The sequence below is a fragment of the Lissotriton vulgaris genome, chromosome 9 (assembly GCF_964263255.1).
Source record: "Lissotriton vulgaris chromosome 9, aLisVul1.2, whole genome shotgun sequence".
In the NCBI taxonomy this organism is placed as follows: Eukaryota; Metazoa; Chordata; class Amphibia; order Caudata; family Salamandridae; genus Lissotriton; species Lissotriton vulgaris.
This window is the reverse complement of record NC_141697.1, coordinates 867,471,524-867,485,565: the sequence shown is the minus strand read 5'-3', so window position 1 is coordinate 867,485,565 and position 14,042 is coordinate 867,471,524.

Below are 14,042 nucleotides of genomic sequence, written 5' to 3'. Positions count from 1 at the left end.
CTGCTTGGCTGTTTTTGCTGAATTAGCTTTCACGAAGGTCTATACATGAGAAAAGGGTTGTTTTTCGACATCTCTAGACATACATCGTGTCCCCAGTCTGTACGGTTAGTGCTAAGCCGCCAAGGTTATCATAACGTGCAAGCCTGTTTATCGGCGTGTCCATGTATTTCATTCTAGACACAACAATTTGGCAGCTGCAAGCCGAGTAGGATTCGGGCGCCTTTATCATAGCACACTTGCCAGAATTGAACGCACTTGGAAGATTCCAGGCATGCAGAGAGACTAACCGATCCTGATGTAATTTATACTTACTGAGCGGACAGGTAAAGGGGGTCCCCCTAAGAAAATTCCAGAGACCTTCTATAGTTTTATAAAACATAGTTCCTAGATAGGGAGGGTACTTTAAATTGGCACTTTTAATCACCTGTTTGTACTATCATTGTAATATGATTCCTCCTTTTGTATGTTATGGAATTGTAACCATGCTGTCCGTATTATTATTATCTATATGTATGCTGATGTTGATTAAAATACTTGAGATCACGTTGTTAAAATAAACATTTCAACCTTACAGTGTCTCTATTGTACTCCTGTTGTGGACTGGTATGAACGTATAACAAAAGAGTGTTCTCACTTCCCACCTTTCCTGAGATGGTTCTAAGTCGCATGTTCTATATTGTCTAATCATTGGTTTCTTTGCTATAGGACGAAGAGCTAATGTGACACTGATTGCTAGTCTGGTAGGGGATTTTGGGTACTAAGTTGAGTGTGGGCACACCCTAATTCACTGAGGTCCTAAGTCTCTGTGCACAGTTCTGTGTTTGCGCAGAATCCCTTTTACATGGCGCCGCCAATGAAAGTGGTCTTATTGTGAGACACTTGAGTAGTGCTTATATCAGTCTACAACCCCCTCACTGTCGTTTCCGGTTGACTGTAGTGACGGATAAAAAACCTACCTATATTTACATAGGTTGGTTCAAGCTTGATATTTCTCAAAGGTTTCTTCTTTGAATTACTACCCAGTTGTGCATTATAGTATTGTATTGTACTTCTCGATTACTGTTTCGATATGGATGCGGTTAATATCCTGGCACACAGTCGTTTAGCTGTGCGTAATCATTTGCAGGAATACCTTGTTTCTCTAGAGGAACAGGCGGTGGTTTTTGTGGTCTCTTCTGACGTGACGTACCCGTTTGAATTGTACTACTCATGGGTCACATTTCCCGTCGTGGATGCTAATTCTGGTGTTTTTCCCACTTACACCCCCGCTGATGCTCCTGCAGTGTACGCTCCATATCAGACAGTAAAAATTCCGATTTCTGTTTGGCAGCATGCCGTTTAATGGCGCCCTCCCACACGTTGTTACAGTGGTCAGCCAAGGACCATTGTCCATTCCAGGCGCTATTTGGCCTGTGTTGGCTGCTTACACTCTGCATTCCCAGGCGGGTGCTTTGAGAGCCAAACAACTGCGACCCCTATATGCCTCTTCGGTTGCAGTTATTAGGGGTCTGGTTCACTACATTACCCGCAACCTCCCGGGTGGGGCCCCTGGTGGTGCAGCACATCCAGTTGGCGGACTCAAACTTAGTCCCGTCATGGTTAATGGGGTCATGGGCAAGCGTCCCCAAGATAAGGAAGAAATGGCTTTTTGGCTTGCCGAGAAATTTGGCCAACTGGAAGCAGTGTTCCCTAATACAAATCCTGTTGAGAAACACAGGATTCTCACTGTGAGTTTGCAGAAAGACTTAGTGCCTGACGTAACTGAGTGTACAACTTGGGGGGTGATTTTTGCGGCGGTCTACACTAGGTGCTTTGGCACCCCGCCAATGACTGTTTTGCCCACTTTGATCAGGCGTGTTCAGGATGAGCATGGACCAGAGGCAGCAGTGGAGTTGGGGATGCACCTCCTGGGATCGTTTGATATGGTACGTGATCTTGTCCTTGCTAATGTCAAGGGGGATGCTGTAAGTTTTCAGGTCGCTAATGCTCTGCGCGAGGTCCCCGACGCCGATTAACACCGTCAGTTGCCGAAAATTATTACGGAGGCTTATAAGACCGTAGGCTCTAATAGTTTATGTGTTACGCCTTTTGCGAAGAAAGAAAAACAACAACAAATTCAGCAAGGGTCATCCGATAAAGATGACCGCCCGAAAGCTCAGAAACAAAATTGGAGTAAGAACAAAAAACAGGGGAAGCAGCAGCAGTAGAAACAGGGTTCCCATCCCGCTTCACCTACACCTGCCCCTGTTGAGCATAAATATGATTTCCGCGACCGCAGTACTATTAAGTCGCCTGATAGGTTTCAGGTTGCTGAACAACGTTCTGCTCGCTTTTTGCAGGAAACATCGGTAACAGCCACCGGTGGAGGAGGCGGCGGCAGAGGTCAAGGTGCCCAACAGACCCGTGAGCAACCTCGTAAGGCTGACGGAAAAGACAAGCAGGACGAGTCACTGAGTCAAAGACCCCAGTTTCAAAAGAAGAAAGTTGCTGCTGTGACAGCCAGATATGCCACAGAGAGTGAGAACGTAGCTTCGGAATCTGACATGGGCTCTGACCCTGCTGGACAGCGCAGCGGAGATTACCATCATTTGAGAGGCGCTGCGTCCACTACTGAAAGTGACAGCAACTGACACCTTCGTTTTAGTTGAAACAGCAGACACTAGAGTGGCTCCCCATGAAAGACTTTATGAAATAGTCCTTGTAATTGAAGGACATAGAACGTACCATAAAAGTTTTTTTTGAGAAAAATCTAACAACTACTTATGATATTTTGTTGGCGGAGGTCGACTCACCTTTTATCTTGGCTGTTCCACAAGGGGAGGAGGTGATCCTCCCCGCTTTAGCGCACACTGTGCCGAAGGAGCAGGCACTGCAGTTTGCAGAAGATTGGGCTAAGGCGTTTGCGCCGGCATTGTACCGTACTCACTGTGGATGGGACACATTTTCCCCTCAACATGAGATCCCTTTGCGGTCAATGCCACAGCCACAACCCCAGTACCCTATACAGTGTGAGGCGAAAGCCTCTGTAGCCGAAATCCTTGAACAATTGGAATATCAGGGTGTAATTGAAATGTATGTGTCTCCGATGAATACCCACTTTTTACTGTGACCAAGCCAGATGGTTCGTACTATTTGGTATTGGATTACCGCCACTTAAACTCACATTGTCGTATGTGTGCAGTGCAGAATACTCACAGCTCTGCCCTAGTGGATAGTCTTGTGCGTAAAAGGTTCAAAACCACGCTTGACATTTCCAATGGTTTTTTCCCCTTAACTTGTCCCCACTTAGTAGTCAGTGGACGAGTTTTACCTGTGGCGGCAAACATCGCCAATTTCTTCGTTTGCCCATGGGCTACAAGAACAGTCCAGGCGTTTTTTCTGCCTGAATAGTCTCTCTGTTTGAGGGGCTCGACGCAGATGCATGTTCGTATGTCGATGACATTTATCTCACAGATGACGAATTATGGCCGCATCTGTGCCGTGTTGACCGCATAATTTGCTGTTTTGTGGACTTTGGCTACAAATTCAACTTTGCAAAGTCACACATTGCAGAATACACAGTGTTGTTCCTGGGCTACGAGCTCAACAATGAAGGTTGAGGCTTGACTCCTCACTTCTTGAAGAAATGCGCCCTTTTGCGAGCTCCCACAATGCTGAAAAAACTACAATCCTTACTGGGCTTTTTGAATGTCTGACGTACATACATTCCGGAATATGCCCAGCATATCAAGCCACTTTATGCTATGATACAACCTACTTTTTCCAAATCGTGCTGGCTGCCAGAACATTCAGCCCTCTTGCAAACTTTGCAAGCTGACCTACTTGAATCTAAGTTCTTGTCGACTCGTGATAACCACACAAACTTGGTGTTAAGAATCGTACAAGGGGTGGCGGGTTTGACGTACCTCACTTTTAATGCGGGCGACACAGTTCATATTGCTTACAAGACACACATGTATACTTTGTTCGAGTTGCGGTTTTCCACTGTGGAAAAAGTTTTGACAGCAGTGCAAATGGCGATTCTTAAGGAACGTGCACTGTCGCAGGGAAAACGCATTGTGGTTGTCACTCCGTATCCTGCCTTGGAGGCAGTGACCAAGGCCAGTGGGGAAACACCCGTTACAACGCAACTTTTACAACGCACTACCATTACATCGCAACTTTTACAACGCAGGTACCATTACAATGCATGCCATTACAACGCATGTCATTACATAGCAAATACTATTACAACGCATGCCATTACATCGTAAGTATAGGTAAGTATATATTTTTAATTTTATTTTATTTTACATTATTTTATTAATTTAATTATTATTAAAAATAAATTAAAATATTTATTTATGTATTTTTATAAAATTAATTATATATATTAATTTAAGTAATTAAAAAAATAAGTAATAGTATAGGAGTATATGTTTTGGGGTACTGAGGTATATGTTTTGGGTTTTTGGGTATTTTTAGGGTTCAGGGCTGGGTTTGGTTTTTGGGGTACAGGGGTATTTTTAGGTTTTAGGGCTAGGTTTGGTTTTTGGGGTACAGGGGTATTTTTAGGTTTTAGGGCTTGGTTTGGTTTTTGGGGTACAGGGGTATTTTTAGGTTTTAGGGCTGGGTTTGGTTTTTGGGGTACAGGGGTATTTTTAGGTTTTAGGGCTAGGTTTGGTTTTTGGGGTACAGGGGTATTTTTAGGTTTTAGGGCTGGGTTTGGTTTTTGGGGTACAAGGGTATTTTTAGGTTTTAATGCTGGGTTTGGTTTTTGGGGTACAGGGGTATTTTTAGGTTTTAGGGCTGGGTTTGGTTTTTGGGGTACAGGGGTATTTTTAGGTTTTAGGGCTTGGTTTGGTTTTTGGGGTACAGGGGTATTTTTAGGTTTTAGGGCTGGGTTTGGTTTTTGGGGTACAGGGGTATTTTTAGGTTTTAGGGCTGGGTTTGGTTTTTGGGGTACAGGGGTATTTTTAGGTTTTAGGGCTTGGTTTGGTTTTTGGGGTACAGGGGTATTTTTAGGTTTTAGGGCTAGGTTTGGTTTTTGGGGTACAGGGGTATTTTTAGGTTTTAGGGCTGGTTTTGGTTTTTGGGGTACAGGGGTATTACGACTTTAAATAAATTAAATTAATTAAATTAATTAAATTAAATTAAATTAATTACAATATTTACAATTATAAAATTAATTAAATTACATTATTTAAATTATATTAAATTAATTACATTTGTTTTATTTAATTTATTAAAATTAAATAATATTATTTACAATTTAGAATTACATTAATTAAATAAAATTAAATTATATTAATTATTATTTAAATTTTCTTAAAATTATATTTATTGTTAAAAATTAAATTATATTATTTACTATTTATAAATTAATGTATTTACATTAATTAAATTAAATTAAATAAATTAAAATAATTACAATGTTACTATTAATTAAATTACAACAATTAAATTAAATTAAATTAATTACTGTTTTAATTTTTTTTTAAATATATTTATTAATTTAAATTAATTAATTTAACTTAATTACATTTTTTTTAAAAAGATATACTTACCTATACTTACGATGTAATGGCATGCGTTGTAATAGTATCTGCTATGTAATGACATGCGTTGTAATGGCATGCATTGTAATGGTACCCGCGTTGTAAAAGTTGCGATGTTACGGTATGCGTTGTAAAATAACGCGTTGTAACATCATAGATCCAGGCCAGTGTACCAAATTCCAAGGCTTTGCACCCTCGGTGGATACAATGGGCTACATCCTTGGCATCCCCAGATGTAACGTTCATTTTTGATTCCTCTTTGCAGACTCAGGAGTTTTTGCAGTATGAGTTTATTCATCCTGCTCCTCTGACTATGAGCCCACTGGAGGATTTTCGTTGTATCATTTACACTGATGGAAGTGCCCAAGCGGCTACGGGTTCTAGACACGCGTATTCCGCGGCCTGTGCAAGTGTGGTTGGTACGATGGTGGATGGTAAATTCAAGTCTGATGTCGTGCATACACAGACATTAGGGGACTGTACCGTCCAATTAGCAGAACTGCATGCTCAGATGCTTGCATTGGAGTACGCGGACCCCAGTGTGACTACTCTTATTGTGAGTGATTCTTACTACTGTGTACAGTCTTTCAATGACAATCTACCCTTTTGGACTCAAAATGATTATCGTGACTCCAAGGGTCGCACAATAAAACATAAAATGATCTGGGTTCGAGTAGGGGAGCTTAAAGAACGTCTCCCGCTCGTTTTTGTAATTCATACTCCGGGTCTTCAGCACGGGGGAGTTCATGCTGTTGGCAACTGTCTCGCGGACGAGGCTGCGAAGACAGCAGTAGCAACATTTGCAGTGGCAGCGGTTACACGTTCCAAAAGTAAGATTGATGGTGACATCTTGGCAGCTATTGCCACAACTGAGAAGGGAGGTAATTATCCTAAGGGTTTCCCTTTGAAGTACTCTTATCACTTAAGTCCCGATAAAGTTCCTTACCTGAGAATTAACGATGTTGGTTGACAGACTGATTTCCAACGCGGACCGCAGACAGGCTTCAATTACAGCAGCCTACGCGGGGATGGCTTCGGCGCATGCCGGCGTATCAGCTACTGTACCTCTCCTTCAGCAATGATATTGGTGGCGGGGTTTGTACAAACAGACACGTGATTTTGTCCTTCAATGTGGCATTTGTCAGCAAATTAAGCCTTCTTCTACTGCACGCCTGTCCCAAACTCAGTTGTATGTGTGTTTATTTGGATCACTGCGGTACTTTCTCCTCTGATACTGCATATAAGTACATCTTAGTAGCAGCTGACTCTTGCACACCCTTTGTGTGGGTGTGGCCTCAAAGGAGCGCTGATGCCAGAACTGTCATAAGAGATTTGCGTATCTTTGTGGGAATTTTTGCATGTGGCACCTTCCATTCGGACCAGGGTCCAGCGTTCGCCTCTAAGGCGTACAAGGATGCCATGGGTTCGTTGGGGGTCCAAGTCAAATTTTCGTCTCCATACAGGCCTGAGGGCAATAGTGTTGTGGGGCGGATGAACCGTGACTTAAAGCAATCATTGACAGCGAAGGTTTAAGGTGCTGGCAGAGAATGGCTCACCCACTTGAATAGCGTACAACGTGCACTTAATAATCTCCCTAGAAGGTCTCTGGGTGGGCGGACCCCATACAAAATGCTCTTTGGCACCAAGATGTTTGTTACAGACCTTGACAGTCTAGACATGGCGGCGGGAGCCGCATCCTTTGACGTAGATGAGCATTCTAATGTTTTGCAGAACCTACAAAAGACCAGAGAAAGTCTTGCAAAGGAACACTTGCCCTCCACGTCTGAAGCTGCGTTGCAGATTCCGGTAGTCGGCTGGCTACCCCAGGTTGGAGAACTGGTCCGAGAGAAGATCGACAACAAAAATCATTTGGTCCTTCCTATCGTGCTCCAGTTGCTGTGCTTGGTGTGCAGACTACAAGAACAGTCATTTTACCTCCTCTTCCTGGACAAAAGGGGAACAGGGACATTTCAATTGGCCATGTCAAACCACACAGAGTGGCCGATACTGTATAGTATGACGCATGTTGTTTCATGTCCAGCAATGGTGCGACACTCAGTTTTGGCCCCGGATATTACCATCGGGCCTGATGTCACTTCGAGTGATTCATGGAACTTTGGCTCCCCACTCCTCTTCGGACATCATGATGAGGAATCAGACTTTCGTTATTATAACTGCTTGGCCTGTTTTAGATGGGATTGTATGGGATGCCGTAAAGTTCCAGATTCATGGTCCCACAGAGGTTATTAATGTTCCCAATGTACTCCGTGTTTCTATGGGGGATGTGGTTAAACAAAATATTCGCTCTGATGATTGGGATGTAAAAGCGGTTGAAGCTTTATTTACTGATTTGAAATATTATGCTGCCTTCAATTCTGAAGATTTATATTTAGAGTCTGCAAATTATGGTGATTTGTACTGTTACCAACATTTTGGCAATCACTTTCTGCATAAGACTGGCTCATTCAGAAGCATGGTTAATTTCACACAGTGGGAACATTGTCCCACACCAGTAGAAGGCAGTTCCAAAACATTTCTGAAAAAGCTTTCCTATTTTTTTATCAATCCAACCCTAAAGCATTTTATTTTAAATTGACTGGAGAGTCATTTTCCAAGGTTAGACTTACCCACACCAAATGACTCTATTCGAAGTCCTTCATTGACCAGTTGGCTGTTGGGGGCTATGAACTGTGGAGAGATACTATTGATCTTAAATCTGTTTGGGTTCTAAAAGTTGGCAAGTGCAAGGCACTAAGGCTTTGCATTGTGCATGTCTCATCCCAAACCATATGTTGTTTCTGAATGATACTATTTCACAAACCACATGCTTTGGATTGGCTACTTCTAAAAAATTAAATGCTCCTTCCTTTCCAGATCTAGGTGAATTCCCTCTTTGGAATAATTTTACCAGTACACCCCTGAGTGAAATTCAGGCACTATTTAGTAATTCCTCTTTTGATGTTTCCAGTATCAATCCCGAAGGCTGGTTGCTATGGCAAAAAAGTGCAGATTCCTGCCAGCACCGCTTTCTGGGTCTGACCCCTGGCTATACAACGGTTAGAGTTGATCCCCGTTTTCAGACTCACCATTCAGTCACCACCAATTCTCTAGGCAAGTTGTGCCAGAGTTGGCTCAGACATTCATCCTTAGCATCTGTTAAGTCGCATTTGTCCAAACTCACTGAAACTGTCGATTGAAATGATTTTGTGAAAGGCCCTGTGGGTGGCAGATCGAAAAGATGGTTATATGCTGCTTAAAATGAAGTTTGGAAACTGTCTCAAATTGAAGCTGCTTCTAGGCTTAGAGCTATAGATCAGGCCAATTTAGAAAAAGTGCTTGCTGTTGTAGATAATAGCATTATCACCTTTTCTTCCTGAATTTACACTTTAGATAATATTGTGTTATCTGTGGTTGATATTGTACAAGAAGATGTTGCAGTGTGATATCATGGGCAAAATCAATTGCGTTCTGTTATGCATTTTGCCTGAACTTTGCAGACAATTAAGAATGGTCACGTTCCATGGGATTACATGAACACAAGCTTGTTATTTCTGCCTTTTAATTTGACTTTGAAACAGCAATTTATGTCAATGAAAGATGCCACATTTTCCCTGTTGCATATTGAAAAATTAGAACCATTGCCTTTTTCTGTAGCGGAGGCAAATTCGGCTGTGTGGCTTATCCACTGGTTAATAACCTTACCCTTCTCTCTTTTCAAATTCGAGAATTGCATGAAACACGATGCTATATGCAGATTTGAGTCCCTGGGTGGAGCATATCTTCATGAAGTTTGGAACCTCCCATTCACTTACAGAGGTTTGAGGGATGGTAAAGAAGTATTTTTGAATGGTGAGATTGGGTCTCTACACCAGATCATTCATTAACACGCAGAAATCTTCAGTTACACGGCTCGTGTAATGTGCTTGCACCCAATTTGGCATGTGTTTTGAAAGGCACCCCAGTCCCGGCCATTACACCTACATTCACACTGCTTGCTAATGGTAGTTATTTATTATTAACCCCTTAAGTGCTGCTGACGGCCAATGGTCGTCCGCAGCGCTACCTCCCCAGTGCTGCGCACGACCATTGAACGTCCATTCAGCACTAGTTCTAATGGACAGCGCAGCACTGGGGAGAAATGTTTACACGCAGCTAAGGTGTTAAATAATGAAGAGTGTTGTGGGATGCATTCCGGTATTGCTTACATTGTTACAGTAACTTGTTGTAAGAATGTGTTGTTCCCTCCTCTGCATGGCAGGCTTGATGCTTCCATCTGGCCCCCGATTATGACCTTGAAAGCAGAGTTCAACAAGATGAGCAGAATAAGAGCTCTTTTGTCCCAGAAGGAAGTTCACCTTACATCTGCACGTGAGACATTCGCCCTTCACGTTGCAAATACTCGTACTAAAGTAAATTCCTTATTAAACACGGACCTGCCCTTGCACTTCGGTGCTTTGATCCACACAATCTTAAATGCCTCATCGACAACTGGCTTGGCACATTTTTTTAAAGTGGTATGCTCTGGCCTTGTTACCTCATTTCAGACTATATTCAGTGTGATCCCTGCATTTTTTCATTCAATTTTTCTGAGTGTCTTTGGAGGTTTCCCCTTGCTCCTGGCTTTGGGCACTGGCATTCTGCTTTTATTTTGTTTATTGCAAAATGGATGCACGGTATGTGCCCCTCGAAGTTCAGTCCCGGCTGCTCCACCTGCACGACCGGATGCTAGAATACGATGGAGCGCTGTCTTTGGCGACTCTGAGTGTGGCGTATGGTTTATCCTTCTGGTTCTCTTTCTTCACTTGCGTGCAGCCTGTTTTTCATTGCCTGGATTGTGGATTCGAATGGACCCTGGATTTGTGTCTCTGCAACACGGTGTCTCCTGATCTGAATTTTGATCTACTAATCATTACCTTAGTTGCTCATGAAATAGACTGTTCTAGTACCAGGATTATGGCCTGCGCAGCAGCACATGGGGTTCTAGGCAATTGGGATATTTGGACTGTGGCCAATGACTTTCTGGATCGCAGTTATCTTGAAGTAAGCCCGAGTTGTCCTCTGATGATGCTAGAGGCTCCGGCAATCGAGGAACATGTGTGTTCTTTCCCCTTGCTTATTTGGATGGCTGAAATGTTCATGGATGAAAACAACGACTTCTTGTTGGAAGCGGTTGTGACATTTGGTGCTTACACGTTGTTGGAAAGAAGTATTAATAATTTTTTTTGGCTTCATAGACAAGTGCTAGACTTGTGAATATTTTAATTTTTGTCTTGCTTTTTCATTACATATCTGAAGTATTTTCACACACCATAGCTACGTGTGTTTCGTATTCACTGATTTGAATAATTTTTGAATTTTCACTCCTAAATTTCAGATTTGTCTTCCTCGAACTTGAACTCTGCATTCTATAACGTTTGCCCTGAGTGCTGTGTGTTCCTCGAACATGGGGTGGTGAAGTATGGTTCATGGGCCTCTTTCTGCGTGCATGTTAAGTTAGCATGGCTTATTACAAGTTTAAACACCATTTTCATTTTTGCTGCTTTTTGCACACAACACTGCTTGGCTGTTTTTGCTGAGTTAGCTTTCACAAAGATCTATACATGAGAAAAGGGTTGTTTTTCGACATCTCTAGACATACATCGTGTCCCCAGTCTGTACAGTGAGTGCCAAGCCGCAAAGGTTATCATAACGTGTAGGCCAGTTTATCGGCGTGTCCGTGTAACACATTCTAGATACAAAAATTTGGCAGCTGCAAGCCGAGTAGGATTCTGACGCCTTTATCATAGCACACTTGCCAGTACTGAACACACTTGGAAGATTCCAGGCATGCGGAGAGACTAACCGATCCTGATGTAATTTACACTTACTGAGCGGACAGGTAAATGGGGTCCCCCTAAGAAAACTCTAGAGACCTTCTATAGTTTTCTAATAGATAGTTCCTAGATAGGGAGGGTGCTTTAAATAGGCGCTTTTATCACCTGTTTGCACTATCATTGTAATATGATTCCTCCTTTTGTATTTTATGGAATTGTAACCATGCTGTCCGTAATATTATTATCTACATGTATGCTGATGTTGATTAAAATACTGCACTTGAGATCACGTCGGTAAAATAAACATTTTATCCTTACTGTGTCTCTATTTTACTCCTGTGTGGATTTGTATGACTGTATAACAAAAGAGTTTTCTCACTTTCCACCATTCCTGAGATGGTTCTAAGTCGCATGTTCTAGGTTGTCTAATCATTGGTTTCTTTGCCATAGGACGAAGAGCTAATGTGACACTGATTGCTAGTCTGGTAGGGAATTTTGGGTACTAAGGTGAGTTTTGGCACACCCTAATTCACTGAGGTCCCAAGTCTCTGTGCACAGTTTTGTGCTTGCGCAGAATCCCTGTTACAGGGTCGCTTTCCCCCCACAGTACGTAGGTTGAAAGCACGCTTTTAGTGCTACTCTAGCAGTTTAATCATTCCAAAGGAAGCGGCTTAGCCTCGAATTAAGCTGACTGAACCAGATGAGTGGTATCTGAAAGGGATGATTCTGCTGCTGATAAAGAAGGCGAGGGAGCGACACCGTCTTAAAAATTGCCGACCTGCCCAAAATAGATAGGGGCATACATGCCCATGACTTCATCTCAGCCTGAGTGTGTGCCCAGATGGGGGTAATATTTTTGTCCCACGATATAGAATGGGAGGACGAGAGGTGGATCCCGAGGCATTTAAACCCGGTTGTGGCTAGAGTTACAACCCCAACCCAGGCGCCCATCTCTGAACCCCCTCAGAGAGGCCACAGTATAGACTTATGGGCATTCCTATAAAATCATCAATTTTCTCCAAATATATGCTTTATGCAGAGTAACCGAGGTCCTGTTTGATGTGGCTCCAAGAGAAAGAAAAAGACATTGTCTGCATATAGAGCGATCCGATATCCCTCCCAGTCATTCAAATCCCTTGACCTGTGCATCAATTCTGACCCACGAGGCCAGTGCTTTCATTGCCAATGCAAATAGGTAGGAGGATAGGGATCTCTTTGTTGGATTTTAAGCTCTTTTTTTTCATTTTTGTATCAAATTGTCCTTGATGTTTAGGAGTTGGTGGTGGGATTTTAATTGTGTTGTGTTTTGTCTTTTGTAATTGTTTTGATACTGCTAAATACTTATAAAATGTGTTTAATCAGTAGAGGCCTGATCAAGCATCAATATTCAAAGAGGAATAAAGAGTAAATATCCATTCTAAATGTCCTCTAAAGATTCACAAGAGACCAAAACACAAATGCTATACCTTTGCAATTACCATCTTTTTGTTTAGATTTCTTAGATGCAAAGCACTATATAGGACTTCCTGAAACACAATGATTTGGTATTTCAGATTGTGAAAAACACATTATCCATTCCTCTCATTCCATGAGACAGAATGTGACAAGTACATCTTCTGACTGAGGTGAGATACTGATGTTGCTGTCACGCGTGAACTTACCAAATTATTATGAACTGAAGTCTGATGTGGTATCCACAATCAGCAGAATGTGGCTATATTCATCAACAAAAATCCTTATTCTGGTTTGGGGTACCAATCGTTCAAATTCTTCACGTGTAAATGGACATCAAATATAGCTATTAACCTAGGAAATGAAATCACCTTACATTTTAACTGAAGAGGAAAATAAAGGTAACATGAAAAACATTCTCCCAGCCCACGCAGGATCTAACATGGAAATAGGCAGTTGATTAGTGGGATTCACCTTGCATTATGCTCAAGTATATATATATATATATATATATATATATATATATATATATATATATATATATATATATATATATATATATATATATATATATATATATATATATATATATATATATAATATATATTTGTTTTTTTACTTTGAGTTTATACTACACGGGCACTAGACCCAGTGGATATGTCGGAGCGATTATTAGAGTATTAACTATTGGTGCACATGCATTTGTACAGTAACAAGTATAATACGTGTTTGACCAGTGTACAAGCTCTTTGCATCTTTAGTAGGTGAGGGTTTACATACTTTTCACCACTTCAATATGGCGGGCGTTTAGTACACAGCTAGGTGATAGCTTGAATTAGCTTTTCACCATTTAGCAATGGCGGCCATTCCGGTCTCAGTCGGAGCCGGTAGACGGTATGAAATTAAATACTGTACAGCACTTTATGCATATGCTTATTGACTTATAACTATAAGTAGGTTTTATGGAATGTGTTTTATTTTATTTTGAAAACATGCATTGTTTGATGAATTGTGAACATTTGTTGCCATTTTTTACCATCTTAAAATGGCGGCCATCATTCATGACACGTGACAAGCATTTTGCAGTACCTTGTCGATGTCTATTTAAATATACCGGTACCTTTGTTTTGGTTATCGTGTGATCAAGCCCTTTGGCGAAACGCGCAGCGTTACCTTGGAATAAAACTTTTTGCAAAGATCAACCCCTGAGTGCGCGCTTGCTTTGAACCACAATAGGCTG